Source organism: Quercus robur, chromosome 4 (genome assembly GCF_932294415.1).
Source record: "Quercus robur chromosome 4, dhQueRobu3.1, whole genome shotgun sequence".
Classification (NCBI taxonomy): Eukaryota; Viridiplantae; Streptophyta; class Magnoliopsida; order Fagales; family Fagaceae; genus Quercus; species Quercus robur.
In genome coordinates, this window is record NC_065537.1 from 56,030,497 (window position 1) to 56,047,314 (window position 16,818).

Genomic DNA, 16,818 nt, shown 5'->3' on the forward strand with positions numbered 1-16,818 from the left:
AAATAAGTGTTCAAGTAACATAAAAAATGTGCCCAAATAACATTAAAAAAAAAAATACTCTTTTTTCTCTTTTCTATCATCATTTCAGACTCCTTATCACTTTATTATCCTCGTGTCAATATTCTCAAGTCTCACTTTTTTTTAAGAAGAAGGTAAGAATTCTCAAGTCTCACTTAATTTCTCATCATTCACTTTTTGCTTTTTTTAATTTTGTTTGTAAAATGAAATTGTACAAATTCATGTATTTGATTATTTGTTTTTTGTGATTTCAATATATTCAAGTTCTTTTTTATTATATTTTGTATAATTTAAATTTTTTAATGACTATCTTAAAAAATTTCCTAGAGCCGCTACTAAGAGTGACTCCACAACTCTATATTCTCCATATTTGTTAATGAAATTTTCTCTTTGTTGTTATCGATCTATGGACGTAGGCCAAAGGCCAAATCATTATTATTCTCTTTTTTGTGTGGCTGTGTAAATTTTTTCCTTTCAAGTTTTCTTCATTCCTATTATTTGTTTGTGAGATCTTTCTCAAGATTGTAACAATTTTTACAATCAATCTTGTGTGGTAGTGCTTCAAGAAGCTCTTTGGCACAATAAACCGGTATTAGAGCCAAAATTCTCTACCTAGGAATTTGTATTTTGATGATTTTACTGATTGGTTCGTGTGTCTAAGGTAAGGAGATTTTATGGAATGACAACATTCACATGTGGCAATACCAAGTTGTGGATGTCTTGGTCCAGTAAAAGTTAAATATTGCTTTGGAAGACAAATGTAAAGAGATAATAGATAAACACTAGGAGAAGAAAACTAGACGAGCTTTTAGCACCCATCTGTTTGTGTTTGGCGCCCAACGATTAAAAGATTACACACACACGCACATATATATATATATATATATATATATATATATATTATTTACAATGGAGACGAAAGCTAAGAAGTTGTGGAAAAAAAATATAGGAGCACAAGTACATGACTAAGAGTTTGTAGAATTGACACTCATTTGAAGAGGAATATTTTCTATTGCCAAGACCATGAAGATATTTTTATGTATCTGCATATGGATTTTTTAACAAAATATTGTTTTACAAATTTTAGAAATTCAAGATTAGCGTTAGGGATAAAACTATATTGTGTGTATTGTATGAATCATATCATATCGTAAAATTATATATGTATTGTAAGGTACCTAAACATATGCTTTAAAATGAGTTTTTTTTTTTTTTTTTTTTTCCCCTCCAAAAAAATGAGGGGATTTTTTTTTTTTTTTTTTTTTTTTTTTTGGGATTAAAATTTGTACTTTTATTTGAATCTAACAAGTTGTTAGACTTGTTTTTAATATAAAATTATTAGGTTATTTAATTTAGGCTAATAAAATAACATGTTCATAAGTTTTTTTTTTTTTTTTTTTTTTTCCTACAAAATTTGGACTACACACTTAAACTTCACTTTCATATTAACAAATTTCTTTTCTATACTATGAACAAGGTATAACCATTTTTCATTTTTTTCATTATTGATATAAGTCTAAGAAACTAGAATACTATGAAGAAATAATTTTTTAAAGTGTATTTAAATAAAAGAACAAGAAGAGATAGTAAATGTTGATGGTGATGAAGAAAATTTCAATAAAGAAATAAGTTTATTGCAAAATGATGAATATGATGATAACATTGACTTCGACGACATTGATTAGGCAATATGACAAAAATAAATTATTATTTTGGGTCATTTTCAATGTATTGTTACTTTTGAGTTTAATTAATTTGAATTTGTATGTTATAAACACATGCTAGTTTGATTTATTTAGTCATTAGTGGAATATATTCAAAATTCATAATGAATATACTCTTTATATATGCATATCAATAATTTATTTATAAATTTTATTAAGTGTTTGTATATTTCACGATACATGATACGATACGATTCATGTTTTGATGACTATGCTTATGCCAAGGATTGATTTGTCCATCATCATGCTTTTAATTATAGACAAATAAACAGCTAAAAAGATCCTAACTACCTATGAACTTACAAAAATTTTCCTTACAAATAAGGGAATAATTTTTGAATGACATGGGACCTCATCAAGGTAGGCCCTAGAGGTCCATACCTGTGAAGTAAACCCTTGATGCACGGCCCTCTTACCTAAGGAAATATATTTATCAGTGAGCGACAGTGGAGGAAAATCTCTTGTATGCGTGCATCGAAGCATTATCACACACATTCCATGCTAAAACAATATTAATAAAAACATTAGTGACCAAATGTTGTAAGATGAAGACAATGCACACAACATTGGTAAGCATCTTTATCCCAATGCAAGCATGGCAGACACATTAAGTGCTTAATAGTTTCAGTAACAAATAGAAACAAAATTGCAAATCATAAAAAAATACTAACTTAAGAATAATTTCAGCAACAAACTGAAACAAAATTGTCAAAGAGATCTAGATACCTTTGTTTGTCAAAAAAAAAAAAAAAAAACTACAAGTGATAATTTAACAAAATAAGTAGATGAAATAGCACTAATCAATGTACTTATATAGAAAAAACCTACACCGATAGTTGAGGTTAAAAATATTCAAATTAAGAAACACTTTAACCCCGTACCACATGAACATGTGCTCCAATGGGCTTGCGGTACAAGGTTAAATGCTCGAAACAAATTCTTATGTAATCAATTATATAATAAGAAGAAATCCTGCAACTTGACAAAAATGGTAAGAATCTCATCAATTATATGATAAGAAGAGATCTTGCAACTTGACAACAATTGAAAACTTGACAACAATTGAAGAGAAGATAATGTTTCAAAAAAGGGCAAAATACAAAAAATAAAAAATAAAAAATAAGAGAACAGAAATATTGCAAAATTTGTAGTAAAGACAAAGAACACCACTCTAATATGATATTAACTATTTTTTACAACCAAATAAAATATATTTTTCAAACTTGACAAAAATTGTAAGAATCTCGTCAATCATATGATAAGAAGACATCTTGCAACTTGACAACAATTGAAAAGATGACAATGTTCAACAAAGGGCCAAAAAAAAAAAAGAAAAAAAAGAAAAAACCAAAAATAAGAGAGTAGAAATATTGCAAAATTCATAGTAAAGACAAAGAACACCACTCTGATATGATATTAACTACTTTTTACAACTATATATGTATATATATTTCAAACAACAACAAAACCTTAGTCCCAAAATTAGAAGTCGAATATAAATCCTCAACAGATTAAATTGAGTGACTAAAGTGAACCATACTAATGCATCAAGGTTTGTATCATCCCTCAATATGCTCTCTATAATACATCCTTGTATATTAATTCAAGGCATTTAAAAAAGTACGTCCCTAAGTATTCAATGTTTCTTATGAACAGGGTGCTATCCTATGCTCAACAATAATTGATAATTCTTGTACTATTTTCATTCATAGCAACAATGTAATTTTTCTTAAATTTCTTAAGAGAAATCTTTAATCCTACTCTAAAAGATACATTGAAGTAAAGAACAAACTAAGAACATAAGCACATTCTAAGATGAAATAAATTTTAGCATAATAAATAAAAAAGAAAAAGTCGCTAGCTTAGCATCTTGGAAGATTTTTCATCAAATTAAATAGGTTTTGTGTATATGTTGCATTTTTATAATATGGTATATGATTTTTATCAACAACTTTTATAGATAGGTTGAAATTCCATTTTAGTGTTTATAGATTATGCTTATCAGGAATTAAAGGTGAATTTTCACGACCACTGAAAATAAAAATCCACTCCCTAAGGGATTATAACAATCATCCATGGCCTGATTTGTCTTCTCTAAACTTCTGTATCCCTTAATCTCAAAGACATCACCTCATCTTTTAGTTTTAGGTTGTTTGTTGTTGTTGTTGTAGACATAGCACCTTTCTAATGATAGCTTATAAAGTTTCCATTGTGATGTAATAGTGTGGAATGTTTTCCCTTTGAGTAGATTATATAGTAAGCGAAATATTTGTATAATTTTTTTTGTCATCACATGATTGCTTATGGTTGATATCAATATTTTCTTGTGGATTTAATTTGTTGTGGTTTTCATTTGGTGCTTTGTTCTATGTAGTCTATTTTCTTTGAAAGCAAAATTTGTCAACATGAAATTGGATACACAAGAAAAAGAAGATCTAAAAAGGTTTTCACTTGTGGGCAAGATTATAATATTTGGCTAAATTATAACACTTGGTCCAAATTCTTATGTAAATCTATCTTTACTCAAGCCTGTTTCACTTTTTAAAAAGGTTCAGAAATTTGGATTGTTTTTAATTAATGAATTGGGATTTTGGCTTAATTTTTTTTCAAATGTAATCAAGTTGTATAAGTTAGGGCTGAGTTCAAGTTACACCTAGTGTAACTTTAAGTAATATTATACCACTCAATATTTTTTTAATTGGATGTGAATTTTGACAAATCCACCATTAAATTACATTATTTTTGTATATTCTCTATACTTGCAAAATTTCAAGGTGATCAAAGATTAATAGTGATGTTATTAATCAGTTGTTTAAAATCAAGTTTTTGTAGTTTAAAATAATGCATAAAAGATGAATTTATAGACCGAATGGTAAATAACATCCAATTCACATGAAAATTGGTATGAATGTTAAGAACATATAGATTATGTAATTCAAATGGTGAAATTTTCAAATATGAATTCTATCAATTCAGCAAGGTTACACATGGTAGCAAGAATCCATATATGAGAATAAAAAATGCCAAAATTAAATAAAGTGCATCCTGAGTCTACGACAAAAGGCTTCAGAGTGGATTAGCTTTCTTAGAGCTTACAGAATCACCTCTATATTCTACGGTCTAAATGCAACCCTGACGGCAGAGTATGTGGCAGTTTTATGCATGTTGAAGGTTTAAATATCATTTGTAAATAAATTTTCCTCTAGTCTGCTAGGCATTTTATGTATCAACGTACTCTTCATTTATCTTTGTTCCATCCATTTGAAATCTGTCTTTGGTTTCTTCCATATGCTGCTGACTCTAAACATGGCCAGCACTGTCATTCATATATACATACAATATGCAGCGCAGATATAGGGGTTTATAAGTCATCCAAAATTGGACATGTTTACTTTTTGAAAGCTTAATCGCTGATTGCTACCGCACAATGACAAAAATTGGTACAAACGTTAGAGCTTGGCCAGACCCAAGTCTGAAAACCATCAATTCAGCAAAGTTACATATGGTAGCAAGAATCCATATATGAGAGTAAAAGATGCCAAAATTAAACGAAGTGTCAGAAGTGGGATTTGAACTCACGCAGTCACGCCTACTCACGAAGACCAAAATTAAACAAAGTGTCAGAAGTGGGATTTGAACCCACGCCCTCTCACGAAGACCAGAACTTGAGTCTGGCGCCTTAGACCACTCGGCCATCCTGACATTTGCTGCAGTTTTCTCTTTAGTTTTCTAAACCCTAAGGATAATCTTAGTATAACTGATTCTAAATAGCCAGGTTGAAAATACCGTGATTCAATATCTGTTAAATGGGTGAGATTTAAGTTACATTTGATGTAATTTTTAGAAATGTTAGGCCACCTAAAACTATTATTAAATTAATAATTTGAAAACTCATTATTAGATTATTATATGTTCTCTATGTTCTATGCGTACGAAATTTCGTACCAATTGGACGTAGTTTATTATTTTATTAATAAACTCATCTTTGATGTATAATCTTAATTTACAAAAACTTAAACTTTAAACATTTGATTGATTATATAGTTATTAATTTTTTATTGTCTTTAAATTTGGAAAATATGAAGAATATTCAAAGATAATTTAATCCAATGATAAATCTGTTAAAGTTTGCATCAAATAAAAATAAATAAATATTGACGGGTGTAATTAGTGTAACAGTTAAAATTATTGAAGGGTGTAAGTGTAACATTTAAAATTACACTAGATATAACTTGAAATACATAGTAATATATGTATAAAAATGTAGGTTTGAATCATCTGGCACATTGATTTAAAAGTATAGTTTGATGATAAAAAAGAGGACAAACTACAATCTAATGCATTGATTTTTATGATTTTTATCCCTTCATAATAATAATAATAATAATAATAATTTTACATATATTTATATCAGTTATTAATTTACATGTATTTTTACTATTATGAGAAAGTCTAGTGACACAATAAAATCTCACAATATTTTTACAAAATCATTATTTTATTTGTGGTGAGTCTTCATATAATCTTTTTTCATTTATATTTCATTTTATTTCGATCCCCCCCCCCCCCTCGACGTTTCAAAATTTCCAATTATGATACTAATAAAATTTAAAATTATCTTAAAATTTAATTACCTCCCCCCCCCCCCCCCCCACCCCATTAGGATTTTGAGAGAGAGAGACTACAGATTTAATTAATCTGACTTAAAACCCATTAAAATGTTATATTTTTGGCCTCCAATCTTACATCTGGTTCATAAAAACCTATTAAAGATATATTTAGTATAAAGAACTCCAGTGAATGATCAAGCTCGTAGCTGCGACGAACTCTAGTTAAAAATCAACCCTCAACATGGTCTCTCTCTCTCTCTCTCTCTCTCTCTCTCTCTCTCTCTCTCTCTCTCTCTCTCTCTCTATATATATATATATATATATATATGTTTGAACTTTGAATCTTTGATAGTACACTTTTTTTTATTATTTATTTATTTACAGTGAGGTTTTATTGAATGTTTGATAAAATATGTTGTTTTAAATAATATTAGTTTAATGATTGGCCATGGGTTTCTTTTACATAAAGAGATTAAGTTCAAAAAGTATGTAGTGTAAAAGCCTATATTTACACCTTCCAATAATATATTATCAAATCAGTTTTGTCTGAAGGTAATTATAAAGTTTAAAACACTAGATCACACTCTCATTACATCATATATATTCCGAATATTTTAAAAAAATATATTGTGTACACTAGAGAAGAGAAGCTAACAAAGTCATCGTCTTTGGCTGGGACAAGCTCTGTCAAGAGATGGTAGAGTGAGCATGCCGCTAGTCGGGGATGTTTTGCGACAATGGCCAAATGGTGGAACAATCCTAAATTCCCCTTGGGTTCTTTAGAAATGTTTATTTGTGAAACTAAGCCCAAAATTTAAAATGTATGATGAACAAAGGTCAATGATTTTTCAACAAGAGAGAAATAAAAAATGCTTATAACAAAAATGCAAAAAATAAACTTAGAACATCAAGTTTGAAACTTCGACTCACAAACAGCAGGAAGAGAAAACTAAGAGGGTAGGTTCCTCTGTACTAGTATTTCCACCCACAAACTTCAAAATAGTGAGAATCTTTGCTACCTAAATGGGGTTTTACTCAAAAATTTCAAATGTAAGGGTAAAACATGGTTAGCTTATTTTTGAACTAAAGAATGTTTTGTACCTGGCTGGAGGTGTCCTTAATGACTGGTTTTAAACTAAAAGATAAGGCTATGGACCTCCAAGGTGCTAAATTGATGTTTGTACAATTTTCATTTTGTTTGGATAAAAGATTGGCTTGCTTTTAAGAATAATTGAGGAAATAAAGTGGCTCAATCTTAATGGCTGCCCTTTCCTAGTCATGGTAGGTTCTTGAAGGCTGCAATAGGTGGCTACAATAGGTGAGACTAGCCAATTAGAGTCACCTATGTTTTTTAGGCAGAAAAATATGTAGGGAAAATTACTTAGGCCACATACAGCACGAGCATAAGACCTTATCTGGAGTTGAAATTTCAGGTACAAGACCCCCTCCATGACCCTGAGGTGCTACTAGCATCCCTAGCCCGCTTTGTAGCATGCATGAGTTAGGCTTATGCAAAAAGTCCAAAAGGAATTGAACCATGCCCTCCAAAACACACACTTCTTCAATTTTCCCAATATGTCATATGAGTTTAGGTCATGCTTAAAAGAATAAAATAAAATAAAACACATGGATTAAGCCCACAAATAAGTTGATCGTGGCTGAATCGGGCTTGTAGATGTGTTGTGAAAATGAGTGAAAATGATAATCAACACGACTTAATCCGCCATTGAACCCACCATTACCAAGGCCTCTTGTTGTCTTGGTTCCTTTAAATACTTGAGTGACTTTGTGATAGTCCGCCACCTCCACAAAGTCAACCAACAAAGTAGTAGAGTGAGATTGACCTAACTACATTGGCTATCGAAGTGTCGTGCAAGTAGATGAAGAATGAAGGCTTGGGCCATCCCTTCTTGATCCCATGAGTGGTCTGAGGCTTGTTTTTGAGCAAGTACAGGCCCCTAAGTTGACAGTGTTGGTCTGAAAAGTGTGCCCAATAACGCCTTATCAAGGCAAGCATCAACAAGGAGGTTCTAGAACCTCACAGCTACCCCCTTTCGCCCCTTACAATGAAGTTTGATGAGGTGGTAGGTGTCACGTAGGGTTAGAGTCAGCTCCCTACCAGTAATATGGAACATGCGGGTTGTGTCCCACCACTACTTAAAGAAAGCCAGCAACAAGACCTTTAGAGCTCCTCCATTAGGCTAAGTCTCTATCAGCACTCCAAAGCTAGCTTGGTGCACTAACTCCTTAGTCTTGATGAAAACTATGGTTAGTGATAGTTCTTCAATGTGAAGAAAGTTTCAAAGATTAAAGTGATTATGTAGGAAAGATCACAAACACACACAGAGAATGAGAGAAATATCTAGAAGAACTTTTATTGATCTTTTTGCTTGAAATAACAATATGAACTATATCACAGTATTTATACTATATGAAACTCTACAACCGTATAATTGAATCCCTAGAATTACGGAATTGATCCACATAATGTGGAAACCAAAACCCAAAGCAAGGTAACTGCCATTCCCGCCTTGTGTAACTAACTTACAAAGGACCAAAATGACACCGTTTAGCAATGGATCTATTGACGTTGCTTGAGTTAAATAAAACGATGTGTTTGGACTTTTAAATGAAACTGTCCGTTTCATGCTCATTGTGTTGAAGTCAATGATGCTGTTTTGTTCTGGGTTTGTGTATCTTCCTTAACATCCCCCCTCAAATGAGAGGGGGAGGAATCCACTATGAGTTTGCACCTTTGATGAAGAAACAAAGGCGAGGGTAGAGATTTGGTGAAAATATTTGCTAAATTATCCTTGCCCGAAACAAACTTCACACACAAATCTCTATGAAGAACCTTTTCACAGACAAAATGGTAGTCAACTTCAATATGTTTGGTGCGAGAATGGAAGATTGGATTGGCCGAAAGGGCAATAGCTGAGACATTGTGACACCATAACACTGGAACATGATATAGAAACAATTTAGGCCCCTTGAAAAGAATGTGCAGCCAAGGCAATTCAGCTGTAGTGGTGGCCAAGGTCCTGTACTCAGCTTTTGTAGAGGAGTGTGATACTGTAGATTGCTTCTTAGAAGACCACAGGACACATGACTAGAACCAAGGAAAACCAAGAACCTAATTGTTGAACAATGATTAGATAGATCCTTTGCCCAGTCAGCATTAATGAAAGCTGAGAGAGTCAAGGGACCGGGGGAGAAATTGATACCATGGTGAATAGTGCCCTTGACATCTTTGAGAACACGCTTAGCAGCCTCAAAATGAGTCGAGGTTGGATGATGCATAAATTGACAGAGCTAGTGCACATTGAAAGCTAAGTTAGGGCATGTGAATGTCAAATACTATAAAGCTCCAACCATAGATCTATATTTAGTAGGATTAGAAAGAACAGTCCCTCATAAGGTAGCAATCTCTTAGAAGGACAACAAGGGGTTTTAGTAGGCTTGGCATTTTCCATTTGGAACCTGTATAAGACATTAGAGGCATATTTACTTTGTGTCAAGTTGAGACCATACTTAGTAGGCTGAATTTGTATACCCAGAAAGTAAAAGACAGGCCCCAAGTCCTTTACCTCAAAAGTAGAACTGAGGACATCAATAAGGCTACTGATGTGAGCAAAATTGTTGCCTGTGATGTTAATGTCATCCACATACAAGAGCAAGTAGATGATAATTTGTGTGGTTTGAAAAATGAAGAGAAAGCTATCAGCTAGGGAAGTAGTAAAGCCGAAGTATAGCAAATGAAATGTGAACCTTTCAAACCAAGCTCTCAAGTTTGTTTCAAACCATACAAGGACTTATGCAATTTGCAAACATAATTAGGATGCTTGGAATAAACGTATCCCGGTAAGAACTGACTACAATTGCTAAAACTAACCTCATAATGGCAGGTTTGATAATAGGACTAAATGTGTCTGTATAATCCAATCCAGCTTGCTGATGAAATCCCTTAGCCACTAACTTGGCTTTGTATCTAGCAATAGAACCATTACTATGCAACTTAAGTTTGAAGACCCACTTGCAGACCACAATATTCACATTGGGAGGTGAAGGAACTAAGTCCAAGTGTCTTGGTTCTGGAAAGTTTTGAATTCAGCATCCATTGCTTCACACCATTTGGGATATTGAGGAGCAATTTTGTATGTAGGAGGCTCAATATAAGTGTAATCAACGACAGCCTTGTAACATAGCTTAGGCTTAGTAATACAACTCTTTGATCTAGTCCGCTTAGGGTGCTGGTTTTGAGTAGATGGTTGTGAAATAGGGAAAGTGACATTAGAAAGGGGGGTTACAGAATTGGGAGTTGCAAAATTGGGAATTGCAGAATCCAAAATAGTAGGATTAGACATATTAGAATCTATAGTAGGAGTGGAGGAAGCTATAGGATGGGAAATAGTTGGAGTAGGAACAGGTTGAGAGGGTGGATCAGGTGAGGTAGCAAGTGGAATATGTGGAGTGGTAGGAAAGGAAGAAGAGTTAGTGGACTGAGCAGAAGGAAAAGGACCTAGGACTGAAGGCTAATTTGTAGAATGGAGATATAGTAGGTTTGAAAACCAGGTAGCATCAGTGGAAGTAGAAGTGAATTTGGAGAAAGTAGATTTAGTGGGTGTATAAAGAGTGTAAGGAAACTTAGATTCATTAAAAAGGACATGTCTAGAAGTATAAATCAATTTGATGAAAGGTCAAGATACAAATAACCTTTAGATACTGTGGAGTAACCAAGGAAGACACACTCTCTAGTTCTACGCTACAATTTGAGGGAATTATATGGTCTGAGGTATGGATAGCATGCACAACCAAATACTTTGAGCTAAGACAAATCAGGATTAGAAAAATATAACATAGACTAAGGGGAATGGAATTGAAGAACAAAAGTAGGAAGAAGATTGATTAGAGAAATAGCTATTTGTGTAGCATAAGGACAATAGGATATAGGAATGGAAGCCTGTGACAGCAAGGTGATAGTGGTTTCAATGACATGCCTATGCTTTCTCTCAACTAAACCATTTTGTTGAGGAGTATATGGACATGAAATTTGATGGATAATGCCATTCTGAGACAAGTAAGATTTGAAGGCATTGGAACGAAATTCACCACCTCCATCAAACCTAAAAGTCTTAATTTTGGCAGTGAATTGAATCTCAACCATGCATTTGAATTGAAAAATTTTTGCAAACACATCTAACTTGTTTTCAAGAAAGTAAATCCAAGTAAATCTAGTATAATGATCAATGAAAAGGATATAGTATTTAAAACCATTGACAAAATTAACAAGATTAGGTCCCCATATATCTGAACGAACAGTTCAAAAAGGGAATTAACAATGAATTGAGACTTAAGGAAAGGAAGTTTATGCATTTTGCCATATAAGCAATGTGTACATGAAACACTAGCATTACATTTATTTGAAGAATATCTGATTGAGAAGAAGGGATTAAGGAATTACCAACATGAGTGATGGGTAAATTCTGCCCATTTCCTACTATGAGATGATCTTGGCCATGGTAGGGTTTTGGAAGTTGAGTTGATTCAGACTAGATGTAACATGATCTGTGGTTGCACTATTAGCAAGCCATGGTTGGTCCTGAGCAATGCAAGCATTTGATGCTATGGCCATTGCAGCAAGCTTAGTGGATGGATGCTTCCCCTGATAAGCACAGTCCATCTTGTGGTAGCAGTCAATTGCCAAGTGGCCAAGCTTACCACAAATCTGACAAGTAGGCCTTTCTGATCTTGCACCAGTGGACTGGTTTTGTGAGAATGGATTGAACTGATTTAATGATAAATTGGAGCCTCTTCCTAGACCTCCTCTATTGTTGCAATTGCCTTGACCTCTTCCTCTATTATAGGATTGATTGAAAGACTGATTGTAACTTGAATTAGTGTTAGGCCTTGAGTTTGATGCAGCAGCCGTAGCAAAGATTGGATCTTTAACATCTAAACCTTCATTCAAGGACTCTTCTTCAGCATTCAACATTGTTGCTAGTTCATCAAAACTAAGTTGAGTGCTTTTGGTCCTTATGGCAGACCGAAAGGCATTATAATACTTAGGAAGTCCCTTGATTGATATATGCAATAATTCTTCATCATCTACTATGACACCTACAACCAAAAGCTTGTCTCAGACTACCTTGATCTTCTATAGATAAATATCCACAAAGTCTGTGCCTTTCTTGATGTTATCTAGCTCTCCTTTGAGATTCATCACATGTGATCTAAAGATAGATGAAAACCTATTCTCTGGAACTTTCCACACTTTCATTGCAGTAGTACAGCCTAAAGTCAAGGCTAAAATGGAAAGTGAAAGAGTAGAACTCATAAAAGTGAGCAAAGCTTTCTCTTTAGATATCCAATTCACATCATTTGGATTCATGATTATGGTGATTAATCCTGAAAGATCCTTCAAATACTTTTCTGGAATCAATTAAGGCTCCTCCAAAAGCTTAAACAATGAATAGGTTTCCAAGACCGTAGTGATCTAGTGCTTCCACACTATGTAATTTGTGTTATCAAGCTTAACAGTCATCATCTTAGCCATGTTTGACAAGAGTAATAGGGGTTGATTCATCACATTAACAGTGGAGGTTGAAGAAGTTAAGGTAGTTGTTGAAGAAGAGGCCATTGCTAAGCTCAAAGCTACCATTGTTGAGTTGCTTGCAAGGATCAATGGCTCTGATACCATGAAGAAAACTATGGTTTGTGATAGTTCTTCAATGTGAAGAAAGTTTCAAAGATCAAAGTGTTTATGTAGCAAAGATCAAAAAGAGAGAGAGAGAGTGAGAAATCTAGAAGAACTTTCATTGATCTTTTTGCTTGAAATAATAATATGAACTATATCACAGTATTTATACTAGATGAACCTCTCTAACCGTATAATTAAATCCCTAGAATTATAGAATTGATCCGCATAATGTGGAAACCAAAACCCTAAGCAAGGTAACTTCCATTCCTACCTTGTGTAACTGACTTACAAAGGACCAGAACGACACCATTTAGCAACGGATCTATTGACGTTGCTTGAGTTAAATAAAACAGTGCATTTGGCCATTTAAATGAAATTGTGCATTTCATGCTTACTATGTTGAAGTCAACAATGCTATTTTGTTGTGGGTTTGTGTATCTTCCTCAACAAATCTCAGGGACTAGTGCATCCCATCAGTCCTATGTCTTAGCAAGTCTACCCCTACTAGTGGGAGTGGGATAGGGCTCCTGCAGGCGAGCATGACAACATCAGAATACAAGTAAGTATACACAAGGATTGCATGACTAAACTCTACTTACTATGCCATGTGTGTATAGTTTCTTTCTTTATCACATGATTTGTTGATATTTGTTTGTGTGTAGTGTTCTTTGTTTTATTTAACTTGCTTTCTAGTTTGCATTTTCAGTATATTGTACATATCCAATGAGGCATTTTCTTTTCACTGCATCATGAATTTCATCTTTAGCATTTCATTTCAACATGAATTTTGAAGCATAAAATCATTTTAAAAAAAAAAAATCACAGGATTTGAGCAAAAAAAAGGATTTTTGTCTGCCGTTTACTTTTAGTGCGTACGCTAGCTACAGAGTGCTTACACACTCTTTGTTCCAGATTTTCAGACCTAACTCTACACATTTTCATATTATTCTTAATGAGTCCAATAAATTTCCTTCGTCCACGCAAGTCCGCACTGGACGAAGGGAAAAGTCATTTAAGCCACAATAAATAGAATGCTGTTACACATCAACAATAAGTAACACAGATGTTGAGGAGTCACCGAATCTTCTCATTCAAACCACTCAGAGGCATTACAAGAATGACATTGACACCGCCATTGAATGCCCCCAACGGCTAGAAAAGAAAGCCATATATATATATATATATATATAGGTCACACAAAGAATTGGCTACGATGTGAAAAATCAAGGGAAAACCTTTCCAATGGAAAAACAACCACGAAACGCAACAAACCCCATTAAAAATTCACTAATAAGGAATAATTATAATAATCAATAATTTACAAAACCTTTGTATCCTAAACTCTCTATGCAACCTCTGTTTTCCTTCCTACCATAGTAGTCCCAAAACCTCTGATATCCTTATATAATCAAAAGCTAGAATGTGTGACACTGCAAGAAACCTCTTTGAATAGTTGGCTCTGTGGTTTCAATCTCTCAACACACCCTCTTTGAATAAAAAGAACAGTGCGTTAATATCAAGCACTTGGATGGGTTCTTGATGATCTTCAATCAATAATGGGGATCCAAAGGTAAATTAAACAAGAACCCAATAATGATTTTTGCCACAAGGCACTGATTCTGTCTTCGTTTTCTTTTTCAAGCTTGCCTCTCTATTCTCTATATTTTGCTTCCTCAAATAAAAATGGCAGATGATGAATTCAAACCCCCAAGCTTGCCTTCATTGATTTCCGATGCACAAACCCATGTCTTGGTGTACGAACTTACACAAATATGGCTAGGAGACTCAAAAATCATTCTTGGCTCTCTAAAGCCAAAGTGCTCTTGCTAGATTGATTGGCTCTACCCATTCAGAAAGGGAGCAAAATAATGCTCTGCGATATTTTCTTCTTAGGTTTTGAACACACACTTCAGCCTTGATTTTCTGCCACAAATATCAGAGAAAACTTTATCTAAGCTTCCTCTGCACAATTAGCCATTAAAAAAAAAAAAAAAAAATTCCTGATGATCTCATTCGAATTGGACTAATGACTTTCTCAAGCAGGAATTTTGGTGAAAAAACGGCTCATGTGCTCGTTCCTTGAGTTTCTTCACAAATTGATAATGACTTAGACAGAAATTAGTCAATTTAAATTTTAATAGATTAATCATTTTCTCAAGCAACATGTGCTTCACTCTGTATTCCGAGATCTTCATTATAAGAGTGAGGTTAGGATTATTTTAGAAGAAGTGCTACATTATTTTAGGTTTTTAACGTTACTTTATTGTATTTAGGATATCGAGAGAATTTTAATCAAGTTGGATCCAAATTGATTCCTAGAGATCAGGATTTCTGATGTTAAATCCAAATTTAGTGTATAGCTTAGACTAGATTAGCACATTGGGCTTAGTCCAGTATACTATACTTGTAGTTTACTCATATTACTTGTACTGCACACATACCTAGTCTATATAATGCTCTCTATTGTCAAATAAATCCCATCCAAATTAGAAGTAGAAGTTCGTGTTTGAGATAACAATAACTACTGCTAGTAGTCTTAAATCTTAATCGTGCCTTTATCCTTTGCCCCTAATCTATTTCTCTCTTCTCTCTTTCTCTTCTTCTCTTCCGTTTAATGTCTCAGTTGACAGAACCAAAGATCCTCCCAGAGAGGAAGAACCTTGTCCCAGCCGATATTGTACTCAACATCTTGACAAGGTTATCTGTCAAATCACTCATAAGATTCAGGTGCGTTTGTAAATCCTGGTACTTCTCAATCACCACCCCATATTTCATCTCCACCCACCTTAATAACAACAACAACGATTATGATCGTAGTTATCTCAATACAATTTCCAAAGTTTTTTAGAACCATGTATCCTCCTTCTTCTTCTCATCTTTCTAACAGCCAAGTCTGTACGTTTTCTTGCGATCGTATGTTCAATAGAATTTCCGACTATTCAATTCCATCTGATTTTTCATCAAAGCTTACAAGTATAGTCGGTTCCTGCAATGGCCTATTGTGTGTCGCTGCCTATTACAGTGTCATGACTTATGCTGAAATTATATTCTTGTGGAACCCCAGCATTAGAAAATTTAGGAGGTTGCCTAATTCATGCTTAAGCCAAAATCAATATGCTTTTGCTACTGGATTTTCTTATCAGTCCCACACACGTGACTACGAGGTAATAAAGATCTTTTCTTTTAGTGTGGCTGAGGTTTACACATTAAGCTCGGACTCTTGGAGAAGGGTAGAAATCTCATTGACACCTAATATTGATAAATCTAAATAAATAAAAGTAGCAACCCACACATATTGAATTTATAACATATTTTAAACATATACATATATTTAGATATGATATTTAAATGAATCATATTCTCATTTGAAAAGAAATTTTATGATATTGGATACCTATCAAAGATTGATACAAAATTTGTTGTGTTTGTACTCGTTATGGTTGTATATATGTATGGATTTTTTCCTAAATATTTTAAAAAAAATTTATGAACCCATGAGCTCGATTGCCTTCCACCATTTTATATTGCCTAATTGAAAATGATTATTGCCCACAATCTTATATAAAAGATATTAAAAAAAAAAAATCATGTATTATATTTGTAATACAATTCATTACAAAAAATTGCATAAAAAATGAGACCATTTCTTCTCTGTCTTTCATCGATCTCAATTCAAATTTTCCTAAATTCAAAAATTAGTTTTTCTTTTTCGCTTAGAACAAATCCTAAATATAATTATTGGGAGAGAGAGAAAACGTTTAACTGCGGA

At 33.3% G+C, this 16,818-nt stretch overlaps 1 non-coding gene across 1 annotated transcript; it reads right to left on the reverse strand.

The window, feature by feature from the left end:
- Positions 1–5,360: 5,360 nt before the first annotated feature.
- Positions 5,361–5,444, reverse strand: TRNAL-CAA (transfer RNA leucine (anticodon CAA)). Its single transcript has one exon. It is a non-coding gene; the product is annotated as a tRNA-Leu (tRNA).
- Positions 5,445–16,818: the final 11,374 nt, after the last annotated feature.